Raw genomic sequence first — 13,197 nt, 5'->3', positions numbered from 1 at the left:
ATAGATAGATAGATAGATAGATAGATAGATAGATAGATAGATAGATAGATAGATAGATGATAGGTGATAGATGGACGGGTGGAAAGGTAGGTAGGTAGGTAGGTAGATAGATAGATAGATAGATAGATAGATAGATAGATAGATAGACAGACAGACAGACAGACAGACAGACAGACAGACAGACAGACAGACAGACAGACAGATAGATAGATAGATAGATAGATAGGTGATAGGTGATAGATGATAGGTGATAGATGGACGGGTGGAAAGGTAGGTAGGTAGGTAGGTAGGTAGATAGATAGATAGATAGATAGATAGGTAGGTAGGTAGGTAGGTAGGTAGGTAGGTAGGTAGGTAGGTAGGTAGGTAGGTAGGTAGATAGATAGATAGATAGATAGATAGATAGATAGATAGATAGATAGATAGATAGATAGATAGATAGATAGATGATAGGTGATAGATGGATGGGTGGAAAGGTAGGTAGGTAGGTAGGTAGATAGATAGATAGATAGATAGATAGATAGATAGATAGATAGATAGATAGATGATAGATAGGTAGGTAGGTAGGTAGGTAGGTAGATAGATAGATAGATAGATAGATAGATAGATAGATAGATAGATAGATGATAGATAGGTAGGTAGGTAGGTAGATAGATAGATAGATAGGTAGATAGATAGATAGATGATAGGTGATAGATGGACAGGTGGAAAGGTAGGTAGGTAGGTAGGTAGGTAGATAGATAGATAGATAGATAGATAGATAGATAGATAGATAGATAGATGATAGGTAGGTAGGTAGGTAGATAGATAGATAGATAGATAGATAGATAGATAGATAGATGATAGGTGATAGATGGACGGGTGGAAAGGTAGGTAGGTAGGTAGGTAGGTAGATAGATAGATAGATAGATAGATAGATAGATAGATAGATAGATGATAGGTGACAGATGGACGGGTGGATAGGTAGGTAGGTAGGTAGGTAGGTAGGTAGGTAGGTAGGTAGGTAGATAGACAGATAGATACCGATAGATAGATAGATGATAGGTGACAGATGGACGGGTGGATAGGTAGGTAGGTAGGTAGGTAAGTAGGTAGGTAGGTAGGTAGGTAGGTAGGTAGATAGATAGATAGATAGATAGATAGATAGATAGATAGATAGATAATGATAGGGATGATAGATAAGATAGACAGATGATAGATGATAGATAGGTGACAGATGGATGGATCACAGGTATAGAGCAATGATGGCAAACCTTTTTGCCGTCACATGCCAAAAGTGGCGGGAGTGCGAGGGGAGGCCGTGGGCACGCGAGCCCACACCCATAATTCAATGCCCCCCGCCCCCCACGCATGTGCGCATGACCCCCCCATGCTCCCCACGCTTTTGGCATGCAATGACACGGTGAGCCCTGGTAGGCCCATTTTTCACTCTCCCCAGAGCTCCAGAGACTTTCTAGGAGCCTGGGGAGGGCGAAAACTGCCTTCCCCACACCACCTAGAAGCCCTCCGGAGGCCGGAAATGGCCCGTTTCCTGACTTCCGGTGGGCCCAGAAGGCCTGAAAATCAGCTGGCTGGCACACACATATGCGCCGGAGCTGAACTAGGGCAATGCTAGTGTGCCCACTGATATGGTTCCGCGTGCCAACTGTGGCACGTGTGCCATAGGTTCGCCGTCATGGGTATAAAGTGTCCTGTTCAAGCAGGACACTTGAAGAAGTTTCTAGAAGGCTTCCAAGGTCCTTTCCATCTCTTATTATTCTGTTATTCAACAGGACCTTGAATTCACATTTGCTGGTTGAAGGGAGGTGGGAAAGTTCTCTTCAGTCCTAACTATATTCTACAGATTTTTGGAACCAGGAATCCTGTTCTGGACAAATGATTAATTTATCTGCCCACTCACCCACCATCAGTCACCCCGACGCCCACTGATTTCCGTAACCGTCTGCCCTGAAGCTCTTCAGGGTTTCAACCGCGTAGATCGACTCCTCTCGATATGATTTTCACAGGCCGAAGGATCCCCGTGCTGTTTTTCTCGTCCATCTTTTGCCTCATCTTTTTCGGGTTGGCGTTTTCCAGATGTGCCGGAAAATGCGGTCGCACAAATCGGAAGTCCAAACAGGACGACATGCAGGGGTGGGCTTCAAAAACTTTAGCAAGGGGGTTCTCTGCCCGGTTACTGGGTGGGTGTGGCCATGGTGGGCGTGGCCTAGTCAGCCTCCTTCACCATGAGGGGAGGGCGTTTTTGCCCTCCCCAGGCTCCGGTGGCTTTTCTCGAGCCTCCAAGAAGGTGAAAATGGCCTCCCCAGGCACCGGAGGCCCTCTGGAGGTAAAAACGGGCCTGTTTCCAGCCTTCCCGAACTTCCGGTAGGTCCCTTTTTCACCCTGACTGAGCACACCCTGCACTTACCTGCATCAAAATGGGCTGCGTGGGGACTCCTGCGAGGGGCGGGGTGGGCGGGGCCAGCCAGGAGTGGGAAACGCCTCCCCCTGCCGTGGTGTTGGAGGCCGAGTAGGCCACGCCCATCAAGGCCACTCCCACCCAGCAACCGGGCAGAGAACCCGTTGCTAAAATTTCTGAAGCCCACCCCTGGTCGTAAGTGTGAAAAGAGTTCTCAATCACCTTTTTCAGTGCTGCCGTAACTTCGAACGGTCACTAAACGAAGTGTCGTAAGTCAAGGTCTCTCGACGTTCGCCCAAATCCTCCTTTTTCCCATCATTTCCTTACATCTAACCGAAGAGGAAAAAGAAAGGCAGATTTGAACGTTTTAATAATAAAAAAAACACTATGTTTTTGGTTTTGTTCGGACGAGGGGGAAAATGTCTGCATTCCTTTGCATTTAGCAAAATAAACTTAATTTCTGCTCTCTCCCCCACCCGGCAGAGCCTGGCCACCCAGCCTCAAAGCTTCCCCATGGTGGTAATTTAAGAATAAAACATCATCTGCAGAAGAAGTTCGTCCGATGATCGGTTTGTTTGGGGTATAAGAGCCACATTGTTTATTCTCCCAGACTTGTAATGAGGCAATTTTAGTCTTTTAGGACATTCCTTGATTTGTACATATATCCTTTTTCTTCGTCTTTGGAGGCTACAGTGGAAATGTTATTTGGCACAAAGAACGGAGGAATTCAAGAAAGATTTCGGTCGTAAAGTTGGCACACCCTCTCTGCTGGAGATGAAGTACCACCAGCATGGCATCCTTCGGGGGTCCTGCTGGCTGGGACTCTTGGGTAATGTAGTCCAGCAATAATTTAAACAGCTGCCCCAGGGAGTCCCTTTTCCTCTTGGCTGGCACTGGACTACAGCACCCATCGTTCCAGGGCCCTTATTAAGGAAGAAAAGGGAATTGAATGATGGGCTGGGTGAGTTTACATTTAGTCCTTCTGCTGTCAGTTTACATAGAAAGATTCAGACTGGCAGGGATGGGATTCAGCCGGTTCGGGAAAACCGGATGTTAATTTTAATGTGGTTCGCCGAACCGGTTGTTCCAAGGAGTGGCTGACCCCTCCCACTCCGCCCCTCCCCTCCCACGAGTCTCCACGCAGCCCGCCTCAGGTGGAAAGCCTCCAGAGCCTGGGGAGGCCGAAAATGTCCCTCTCCACCGTGGTGCAGGAGGCCGAGTAGGCCACGCCCCATGACCACGCCCACCCAGTAACCGGGGAGCAAAGCAGTTGCTGAAATTTTTCAATCCCACCCCTGCAGACCAGGGTAAAGAGATCCCAGTGGATCCCAGCAGATCCTGAGCACTGGAAGGTTTGCGGTTCCTTCTGGTCATCTGTAACAAAAGCCCGTTTCTGTCTTCCCAGCAGCGCTCTGGTGGTCTCTTTTGTTGGGACCCCGGATCCCAATTCTTCCTCCCGGGCAAAACCCTTTGGCCACAGCTGGGTGCAGCTGCACGGATGTTTCCCGTCCTCGCTCAACTTTCCAAGCCCTTCACCTCCCTGGCCCACAGCTGGCTCGGACAACAGATCCCAAGGGAGCCCCGATCTGGCCTGACCTCCCCTTTCCATGTGTCACAACGCTGGGAGCACCGGAAATCAGGATGCCGACAGGCTGGGAAGGGAAATAAATGTTTTGCCACCCTCGGCTCCGGGGGCGAAGAAGACAGGCCCTTGAGATGAGTTGGGGACAAATATCCTAAAATTAGCCATTTCTCTCTCTTGGGAAGAAGTCTTTATCAGCCAGATGTTACTGCTGCAATCAGCACCGTGGATCTATTTCCATGTACAGTATTTTAAGAGAAGATCTTTCCTCTAATGGAACTCAGTGTCTGATGTATTGATGGACACACTTATATGATTCCCCGGCCAGCATGCTTTAAGATGGGTGGACTTCAACTCCCAGAATTCCCCAGCCAGCGTGCTTTAAAATGGGTGGACTTCAACTCCCAGAATTCCCCAGCCAGCATGTTTTAAAATAGGTGGACTTCAACTCCCAGAATCCCCCAGCCAGCATGCTTTCAGACGAGTGGACTTCCACTCCCAGAATCCCCCAGCCAGCATGCTTTCAGATGAGTGGACTTCCACTCCCAGAATTCCCCAGCCAGCCTGCTTTAAGACGGGTGGACTTCAACTCCCAGAATTCCCCAGCCAGCATGCTTTAAGACGGGTGGACTTCAACTCCCAGAATCCCCCAGCCAGCATGCTTTAAGACGGGTGGACTTCAACTCCCAGAATCCCCCAGCCAGCATGCTTTAAGACGGGTGGACTTCAACTCCCAGAATCCCCCAGCCAGCATGCTTTAAGACGGGTGGACTTCAACTCCCAGAATCCCCCAGCCAGCATGCTTTAAGACGGGTGGACTTCAACTCCCAGAATCCCCCAGCCAGCATGCTTTAAGACGGGTGGACTTCAACTCCCAGAATCCCCCAGCCAGCATGCTTTAAGACGGGTGGACTTCCACTCCCAGAATTCCCCAGCCAGCATGTTCCCAAGCACAGACGCCCAGCATACATGGCTGGGGAATTCTGGGACGTGAAGTCCGCAAATCTTAGATGGAGAAACACTGGTTTAGGGGAAAAAACACAATTGCCGTGACAATGCAAGAGAGCTCCCCTTTTGCATGGAACCGGACAATTTTGCCCTCTGCCCATGAGCAGGGACACCGATTCCTTTTCACGTTGCCCCTGCGGTTCACAGGTCTGGCTGCTGGACCCAAAACTGGAACGTTCCCCGTGTCCAGGAATGGCTCCTTTTTTTCCCCTTCACACCTGTTGGACTGCATTTCCCAGAATCCCTAGCGCTGTGCGAAAACATCTGGATTGCCCAGATTGGCGGGGAACCACAGCTGTCATTCTTGGCTCGGCCTTGGAAGGAAGAGGGGGAAGAGCTGGGTGGGTGGGTGGGCAGCAGCGCAGGCAAACCTTCCAAAAAACCCCAGATCACGTGCAGAGTTTGGAGAAGGCAGCGGTCGCCTAGTGGTTAGAGTAGAGGCCTACGGGTTCGGGATGGACATTCCGAGAAAGGTCAAGGGCCGCTCGTAAAACCTTGGCCTGTTTTGAGGTTTGGAGTGAAGAGGATCAGCCGTTCTACTTGGCCGTTGGGTGAGGGGTGGGGTGGGGTGCCTGCATCAGATGTGAGCGAACGCACATGCCAGATGTTTGACAGGCTGACTCACTTCCCAGGGGGTGGGCGGAGGGGGAGAAAGGATCCCGTCAAGATCCCAGCCCTGTTTCCACGTGGCTCCGATCACAGGGCCCCCTTGGCAGCTCACCCACCTCGGTGGCAGGGAATGGGGGGGCTGTTCCTTTACGGCACCGCAGGAGACCCTACCAGTTGAGACAAGTCCAGTTTGTTCTTAAAAACCTGCGGCGATGGAGCATCCACAACTTCTGGTGGCAAGTTGTTCCACTGGTGTATTTGTTCTCTCTGTTAGGACGTTTCTCCTTAATTCCAGCTTGCTTCTCTCTTTGATTCGTTTCCATCCATTGTTTCTTGTTCTGCCTTCAGGTGCTTTGGAATATAAATTGACCCCCCCACACTCTTCTCGGTGGCCGAGAAGTTGAATAATTCTTATTTTTAAGAGATATAAGTCGTCCTGGCAATTGCAAAAGGCAGTTTTACCTTTTAAAGTTAGACTTTTTAATACCCCCCCAAACGACCACATCTGGCTATCTCAGGTCGTCTTCGGGAAAGGACTCATAGGTGGACCAAAAGGCCCAATCTAGTTTGAACATCTGGCTGAGTTTGCAAGCAACCATTACAAAATCAACGGGAGAAAATTCCCCATTAAAAAGACCTGCAAATAGAAGTAGAACGACGGGGGCAAAAGAAAGCAAGGATAAGACCAATATAGGTAGCCTTCGTCTTACGACCAAAATGGAGTCTCCAAAATTTCCCTCACTAAGCAAAGACAGTTAAAGCTTTGCCCCAATTTCACGACTTTTCTTGCCGCCGTTGTTAAGTGAATCCAGCTTCCCCGTTGACTTTTGGTCGCAAAAGGGGATCACGTCTCACACACACACACACACATTCCGGGACGTTGCAACCGTCATAAATATGAGTCAGTTGTCCAAGGTCTGAATTTTTGATCCTGTGACCAGGGGAGGCGCCAAGTGTCGTTAAGTGGGAAACACGGTCGCAAGTCGCTTTTTTTCCGGGGCCGTTGTAACTTTGAATGGTCACTAAACGAATTGTTGTCAGTGGAGGATTATACTTGTAACTAAATGATGATTTATTGAATAAGCTACCCAAGGCCGGTCTGGTACGACACGTTAAGCCCCCATCGGCCTCATTACGTCTCCGTCTGCCGCAGCAACTGAGTCATTTATTATCTTATTATGTTTTGCTACAGTTCATTTCATAACAAGTTTATTAAATAAACCACAGTTGGCCCGGTTTATATGACACCCCAAACCGATCAACTCAAATTTACAAGCAAGGTTTTGGCCTGTTTTAATAAGACAGAAATTAAACAAAACCCCAAATTACTGAACTCACATTCCCCCCAGACAAGGATGGGATTCCCATCGAGTTTTTTTTTAAAAAAGAGAATTAGATCCATGTGTCTCAATGAAACAGCCCCCCTCCCCACCTCCTGGCTCGATCCTGCCTTCTTGGGGTGGGGTGGGGGGTCTTCCCCGAGCCTCCCCGTTCAGTGGCAGTCTACCTCGGTGGCTGAAAGCGTAGGCTTTTTCAGCATGGAGCGGTCCTGATTTTTCCTAATAAGGGGGCGCAGCTAGTTTTATGGTGCTGGTAATGTTGGAAATTTTGTGTCCGGTTTTCGTCACCGCAATTACACAAAAGATGTGAAGTTGTTGGAAAGAGCGCAGAGAAGGGCAACGAAGATGATTAGGAAAACTGGAGGCTCAAACATGTGATGCACATAACATATAAAGCATACGATAAAACATAGGTCTACATTAGGGAAGAGAAGGACTACGGATGACATGATAGCATTGTTCCAATATTTGAGGGGCTGCCCCCAAAGAAGAGGAAGGGTCAAATTATTCTCCAAAGCACCAGAAGGCAAGGCAAGGAACAATGGATGGAAACTAATCAAAGAGAGAAGCAACCTGGAATTAAGGAGAAACTTCCTAATAGTGAGGACAATTAACCAGTGGAACTGCTTGCCACCAGAAGTCGTGAATGCTCCATCACTGGAGGTTTTTAAGAACAGACTGGACTTGTCTCAAATTGGATAGGGTCTCCTGTTTGAGCAGGGGGTTGGACTAGAAGACTTCCCTTCCAGCTCTATTCTGATTGATTGATCTCATTGATTGATTGATTGATTGATTGACAGTGAGAACAATTAACCAGTGGAACAGCTTGCCACCAGAAGTTGTGGCATCGGAGGCTTTCAAGAAGAGATTGGAGAATCATTTGTCTGGAACGGTACGGGGTCTCCTGCTAGATGACCTCTGAGGTGCCTTCCAGCTCTATTCGGATCGATCGATCTTTGATTGCTTGACAGCGAGAACAAATAACCAATGGAACAGCTTGCCACCAGAAGTTGTGGATGCTCCATCCGAGCCTCCGAGTTCCTTTCCAGATTAACTCTCTTATTCTATATTCTTGCAATCAAAGATAGCAAAACATTCCCTTCCAACTCTTATAATTCATTTATTTTCTCTTTTTTTTCTTTGGGAAAAATGTGGGGCTTTCCAAGAAGCCCCCACTCCCCCGGTTCAGATCCCAGTGAGAGCTGCACCCTAGGCCCGTTTTTAACCCAGGTCAGGGAAAATGAGTCCCGTTTCGCACATGACGAGTCCAGGAAGACCACAATGAGGGCTATTTTCTTCTTCGGAAAGCTGGACGCCCTGAATCAAAATCCCGGCAGTTTCTCAATCAGGGATGGGGGGAGAAAAAAAAAGAGAAGATTTTATTCGAGTCAGCAGGCTTTTTAAAAAATCAGGGCAGAGGCTGGATGGATGGATGAGAAGCAGAATTGGGTGTGGAATGTATGACTTCATCGCAACTCGGCACCAAAACAGCCAGTAAGCAAAACAGATGGAGAAAGGTCAAAGCGAAGCGAAATAAAATAAAAAAATAAAACCCGGCAAATCTAGCTTTAAAACGCCCCCCCCACCTCTCCCAGGTCTAGGAGCATTCCCGGCGGTCCTCTAGTTACGACCGTCGTGGCGTTTGGCCAGGGCGGTCGTAATTCGAGGATCCTCCTGTAGTGCTCCTAGAATAGATGGGGCAAAAGATCAAGACAAAAAAGAAAGAAAGAAAGAAAGAAAGAAAGAAAGAAAGAAAGAAAGAAAGAAAGAAAGAAAGAAAGAAAGAAAGAAAGAAAGAAACAGGCCAAGCTAGCTTCTTTTCCAGGGAGCTCTACAGGGAGTCCTCGAGTTACAACTGTGATGGCCAAATTCCGTGACGGCCGTAACTCGAGGACTGCTGGGAATGCTTCTAAAAAAAGGAGCTTTGCCCGGGTTTTTTTGCCTTGATCTTGCCTCATCTATTTTAGGAACTCTGCAGGGAGTCCTCGAATTACAACCGTAATGGAGCTTTTCCCATGTGTTTTAGGAGAATCCCAGGGGATCCGCGAGTTACGACCATAATGAAGCTTTTCCCATGTGTTTTAGGAGAATCCCAGGGGGTCCTCGAGTTGCGATCATAATGAAGCCTTTCCCCATCTGTTCTAGGAGCATCCTCATGTTATGACCATAATGGAACCCTTCTCCATTCATTCTAGAAGTACTAACACGATACTCTTTAGAACAGATGGGGAAAAGCTCTTTCATGGTCGTAACTTGAGGACTATCTGCGATGCTCCTGGAACATATAGGGAAACGACTCCATTACGGTCGTAACTCAAGAACTAGCTGAATACTTGGAATGCTGCATCCAGTTTTGGTCACCAGAATACAAAAAAGATGTTGAGACTCTTTAGAAAGAGTGCAGAGAAGAGCAACAAGGATGATTAGGGGGCTGGAGGCTAAAACATGTAGAATAGAACAAAAGAGTTGGGAGGGGACCTTGTAGGTCATCTAGTCCAACCCCCCGCTCAACCCAGGAGACTGTAAACCATTTCTGACAGGTGGCAATCCAGTCTCTTCTTGCACCATAAAGCAAGACAAGAAACAATGGATGGAAACTAACCTAGGAGAGAAGCAACCTAGAACTAAGGAGAAACTTCCTAACAGTGAGGGACAACTAACCAGTGGAACTGCTTGCCACCAGAAGTTGTGGGTGCTCCATCCCTGGAGACGGCTCAGTGGCTAAGACGCTGAGCTTTGTCGATCAGAAAGGTCGGCAGTCCGGCGGTTCGAATCCCTACTGTAGGTCTCCTGTGTGGGCAGGGGGTTGGACTAGATGACCTCCCAGATCCCTTCCAGAATAACTCTCTTATTCTGTTATTCTTGCATTCAAACAAAGGTACCCAAAAAAATTTGGCTGTACTTTGCAGATTTTAGGGAAAATTTTGCTCAAGCTTGGTCATTCTGCAGGCTTTTTTTTTTTTTTTCCTTTTCTTTCTTTTCCCTTTTTTCAGTCTGAATTTCTGGCGCTTGAATGGCGTTCGATGGCCAGCGTGTTATGCAACCCGAGTTACATTTGGCTTCCCTTCCATTCAAGTTTATCCTCAACTTGTAGGTCAGCTGAATTCTGCTTGGATTCAGACAAATCCCGTTTCTTGCCAGGATTCAGACAAATCCCGTTTCTGTCGCTTTCTTTGGTCCGTCTGAGAGTTTAGCCCAGTGATGGCAAATCTTTTCTGCACCGAGTGCCCAAACCAGAACATGTGTGCAGGTGCATGCATTGGAGCGTCGGCAATCTGAATGCCTAAGCCGTGGTTTGTTAAGCAAACTCTCCATCAAGTCAAGGACAACTTCTGATGACAAGGCCATGATTTTTTTTTATTTTTTTTTAAAAGAAACTTGATGATTTTCCTAGCCTTGGCTTTCCTTGTGGTGCCCCATCCTAGAATGCCAAAGCTCTATCCCATGCTGCTTCCGAATGGCTCCTTCTTGCAAAAAAAATAATCCCTGTTTTTTTTAACCATGGAAACACACATTGGCCCTTTCGCACGGCGTTGGGTGTCAACCGACGAGAAGACAGAACATCGTTCAATTCTGCTGTTTCTTTCTTCCTTTTTTTTTTTTCCCTTTTCCTTTTTTCTGTCCATGTTCTCTGCATTTTTTTTTTTTTTTTTTGGCTCGGGATAGCCTGTGATGCAAAGGAGGATGTGTCATGATCAGTGCCCCACCCTTCGGGGGGCCCTTGCTGGAGACTTGGAGAAGGGTGGGATATTTTTTCCCCCCTTCTCTCTTTTTCTGGGCTGGAGGTTTTTTGGGGGGGGAAAGCCAATTTGGATCGGGTGGGTCTCATTGGCATAAAACTCCCTTGCAAAAGACAACAATAAAGGGGGAGAAAAGCAAATTTGTGCGTGTGGGAGTGGGGAAGAAGGTTTTGGAGGTGGGAAACTGAGGCCCGGAGAGGCGAAAAGGCATCGAGGCTTTCCCTAAGGAAGGGCAAACATCTGGTTCCTGTTTGCATCTGTACGGGGACACGGGGAGGGTGGGAGAGTTTTTCGGCGGATTTTCCTCCGCCCTCCAATCCCTGCTGTAAAATAAAATGTGTATATATATATATATATATATATATATATATATATATATATATATATATATGCGGGATGAAGGCAGGCAGAAAAGTCAAACGGGCTTGTTGTTTATCAGCCTACCCGGGAAAGGGGGAAATTCGGTTTGCTTTGAGACCAAGGCAGAATAGAGGTGGGTTTCAGCAACTTCTGACCAGTTCTGGAGAACCGGTAGCAGAAATTTTGAGTAGTTCGGAGAACCAGTAAATACCACCTCTGACTGGCCTCGCCCCCCTCTATTCTCTGCCTCCCGAGTCCTAGCTGATTGGGAGGAAATGAGGATTTTGCAGTATCCTTCCCTTGGAGTGGGGAGGGAATGGAGATTTTACAGTATCCTTCCCTTGGAGTGGGGAGGGAATGGAGATTTTACAGTATCCTTCCCCTGTCATGCCCACCAAGCTATGCCACGCCCACCAAGTCAAACCCACAGAACCGGTAGTAAAAATTTTTGAAACCCATCTCCCGGGCCAGGCGCATGCATTATTTTTATGGAAACATTTGCAAAAAGATAACAGCTAATCCAGAAGAAAGTGAAGTAAGGGAGATGAAAGAAAAACAAAGAAATCAAAGGACGAAAAAGGCAAGACAAGGGGAAAAAAAACAGTTGGAGAAAAATAGGATAGAAAGAAGAAAAATAGAAAAAGAGTGGATTCTGATTCAGGAGTTGTTTAATTTAATAACGTTATTGTCATTGTACGTGTATACACAGTATACCCATACAACGAAATTCACTTAACACCCAAAGACCAAGTCCAAAGACGCATAACAATCCCCAAACACACTCCCACCCACCACAAATTCCCCACCCCTAAACCACCCAAACATCCACACAACAGACCAAATAATGCTGTCCAACAGCTCACTGATGGTGGCCCTTTACTTCATGGTTGAGTGCAATTATAGCTCTGGGATTAAAAACTATTCAGAAAACGTGTGGTCCGAGTTTTAATTGTTCTGCATCTTCTGCCAGAAGGTCTAAAGGTTAAACTATCATTGTACCTAGCTACTTAACCTTCCTTCTCTTTCTCTCTTTTCCTTCATCCCTTCGTTCCTTTTTCCTTTTCCTCTTTGCCTTCTTCTTCCTTCCCTCCTTTTCCGAGAAAGTGTGTTCCTGAATGTGTACGAAGTGCCAGGCGTCAAAATCTTCAATATTCAAGCCAGCATCACCAAACCTTTATGCTTTAGGTAGGGGAAACAAACCTGAATTAAGCTGTCCTGCCTTCAGGTGCTTTGGAGAATAGGTTGACCCCCTCTTCTTTGTGGCGGCCCCCAAATACTGGAAGACTGCTATCATGTCACCCCTGGTCCTTCTTTTCACTAAACTAGATGTGCCTAGTTCCTTCATCATACAATTTAACCTCTCGACCCCTGATCCTCTTTGTTGCTTGCCTCTGCACAATTTTAAGGATCTCAACATCTGTTTTGTGTCCAGAACTGGATGCATTGTGGCCTCAACAATGCAGTAAAGTGCTATTATCACTTCTCGTAATTTTGAAACTATCCGTCTGTTGTTGCAGCCTAGGACTGTGTTGGCTTTATTGGCAGCTTGGATTAGAAGACTAGGTAGTACCTATTTGATACCTGTGCATCTGGGTGGGTTGTTTTTCCCCCCTCCTGAGTGTAAAAAACTTACTTTTCTCACCCCTCAATAGCATCCTGTGAGCTTTGGGTCCAAGTATTCAAGCTTGCCAAAAATCCTTCTTGATCTGGAGCCTATTTTCCGAGGTGTTAACAATTCCCACAATTTTGGTGTCTCATCTGCAAATTTGATGAGTTCCCCGGGTAGTTGCAGATTCAGTCACCGTTTTGTTCTATGTAGCATCAACTTTGTGAACTCTCAGATAGATAGATAGATAGATAGATAGATAGATAGATACCCCGTTTTCCCAAAAATAAGACCCAACCCGAAAATACGTCCTAGCATGATTTTTCAGGATGCTCGTAATATAAGCCCTACCCCCAAAATAGACAGGTAGGTAGATAGCTAGATAGCTAGATAGCTAGATAGCTAGATAGATAGATAGATAGATAGATAGATAGATAGATAGATAGATAGATAGATAGATAGATAGATAGATATAAATGATAAATAGGTATAGGTGATAGGTGATAGATGATAGATAGATAGATAGATAGATAGATAGATAGATAGATAGATAG

The 13,197-nt window shown here is 46.7% G+C and overlaps 1 long non-coding RNA gene across 1 annotated transcript in view; it reads right to left on the bottom strand.

Moving 5' to 3' along the window:
• Nucleotides 1–2,728, bottom strand: part of LOC148111532 (uncharacterized) — an 18,740-nt gene extending 16,012 nt beyond the window's left edge. Inside the window, exon 1 of the long non-coding RNA XR_015730464.1 lies at nt 2,621–2,728. This is a non-coding gene — a long non-coding RNA (uncharacterized LOC148111532). The remainder of the gene's footprint in view (nt 1–2,620) is intronic.
• Nucleotides 2,729–13,197: the final 10,469 nt, after the last annotated feature.

This window comes from Pantherophis guttatus, chromosome 18, assembly GCF_059756535.1.
Source record: "Pantherophis guttatus breed Tessera chromosome 18, ASM5975653v1, whole genome shotgun sequence".
Lineage (NCBI taxonomy): Eukaryota > Metazoa > Chordata > Lepidosauria > Squamata > Colubridae > Pantherophis > Pantherophis guttatus.
The sequence above is the reverse complement of the archived record's forward strand: the minus strand, read 5'-3'. Positions and strand labels throughout refer to the sequence as shown.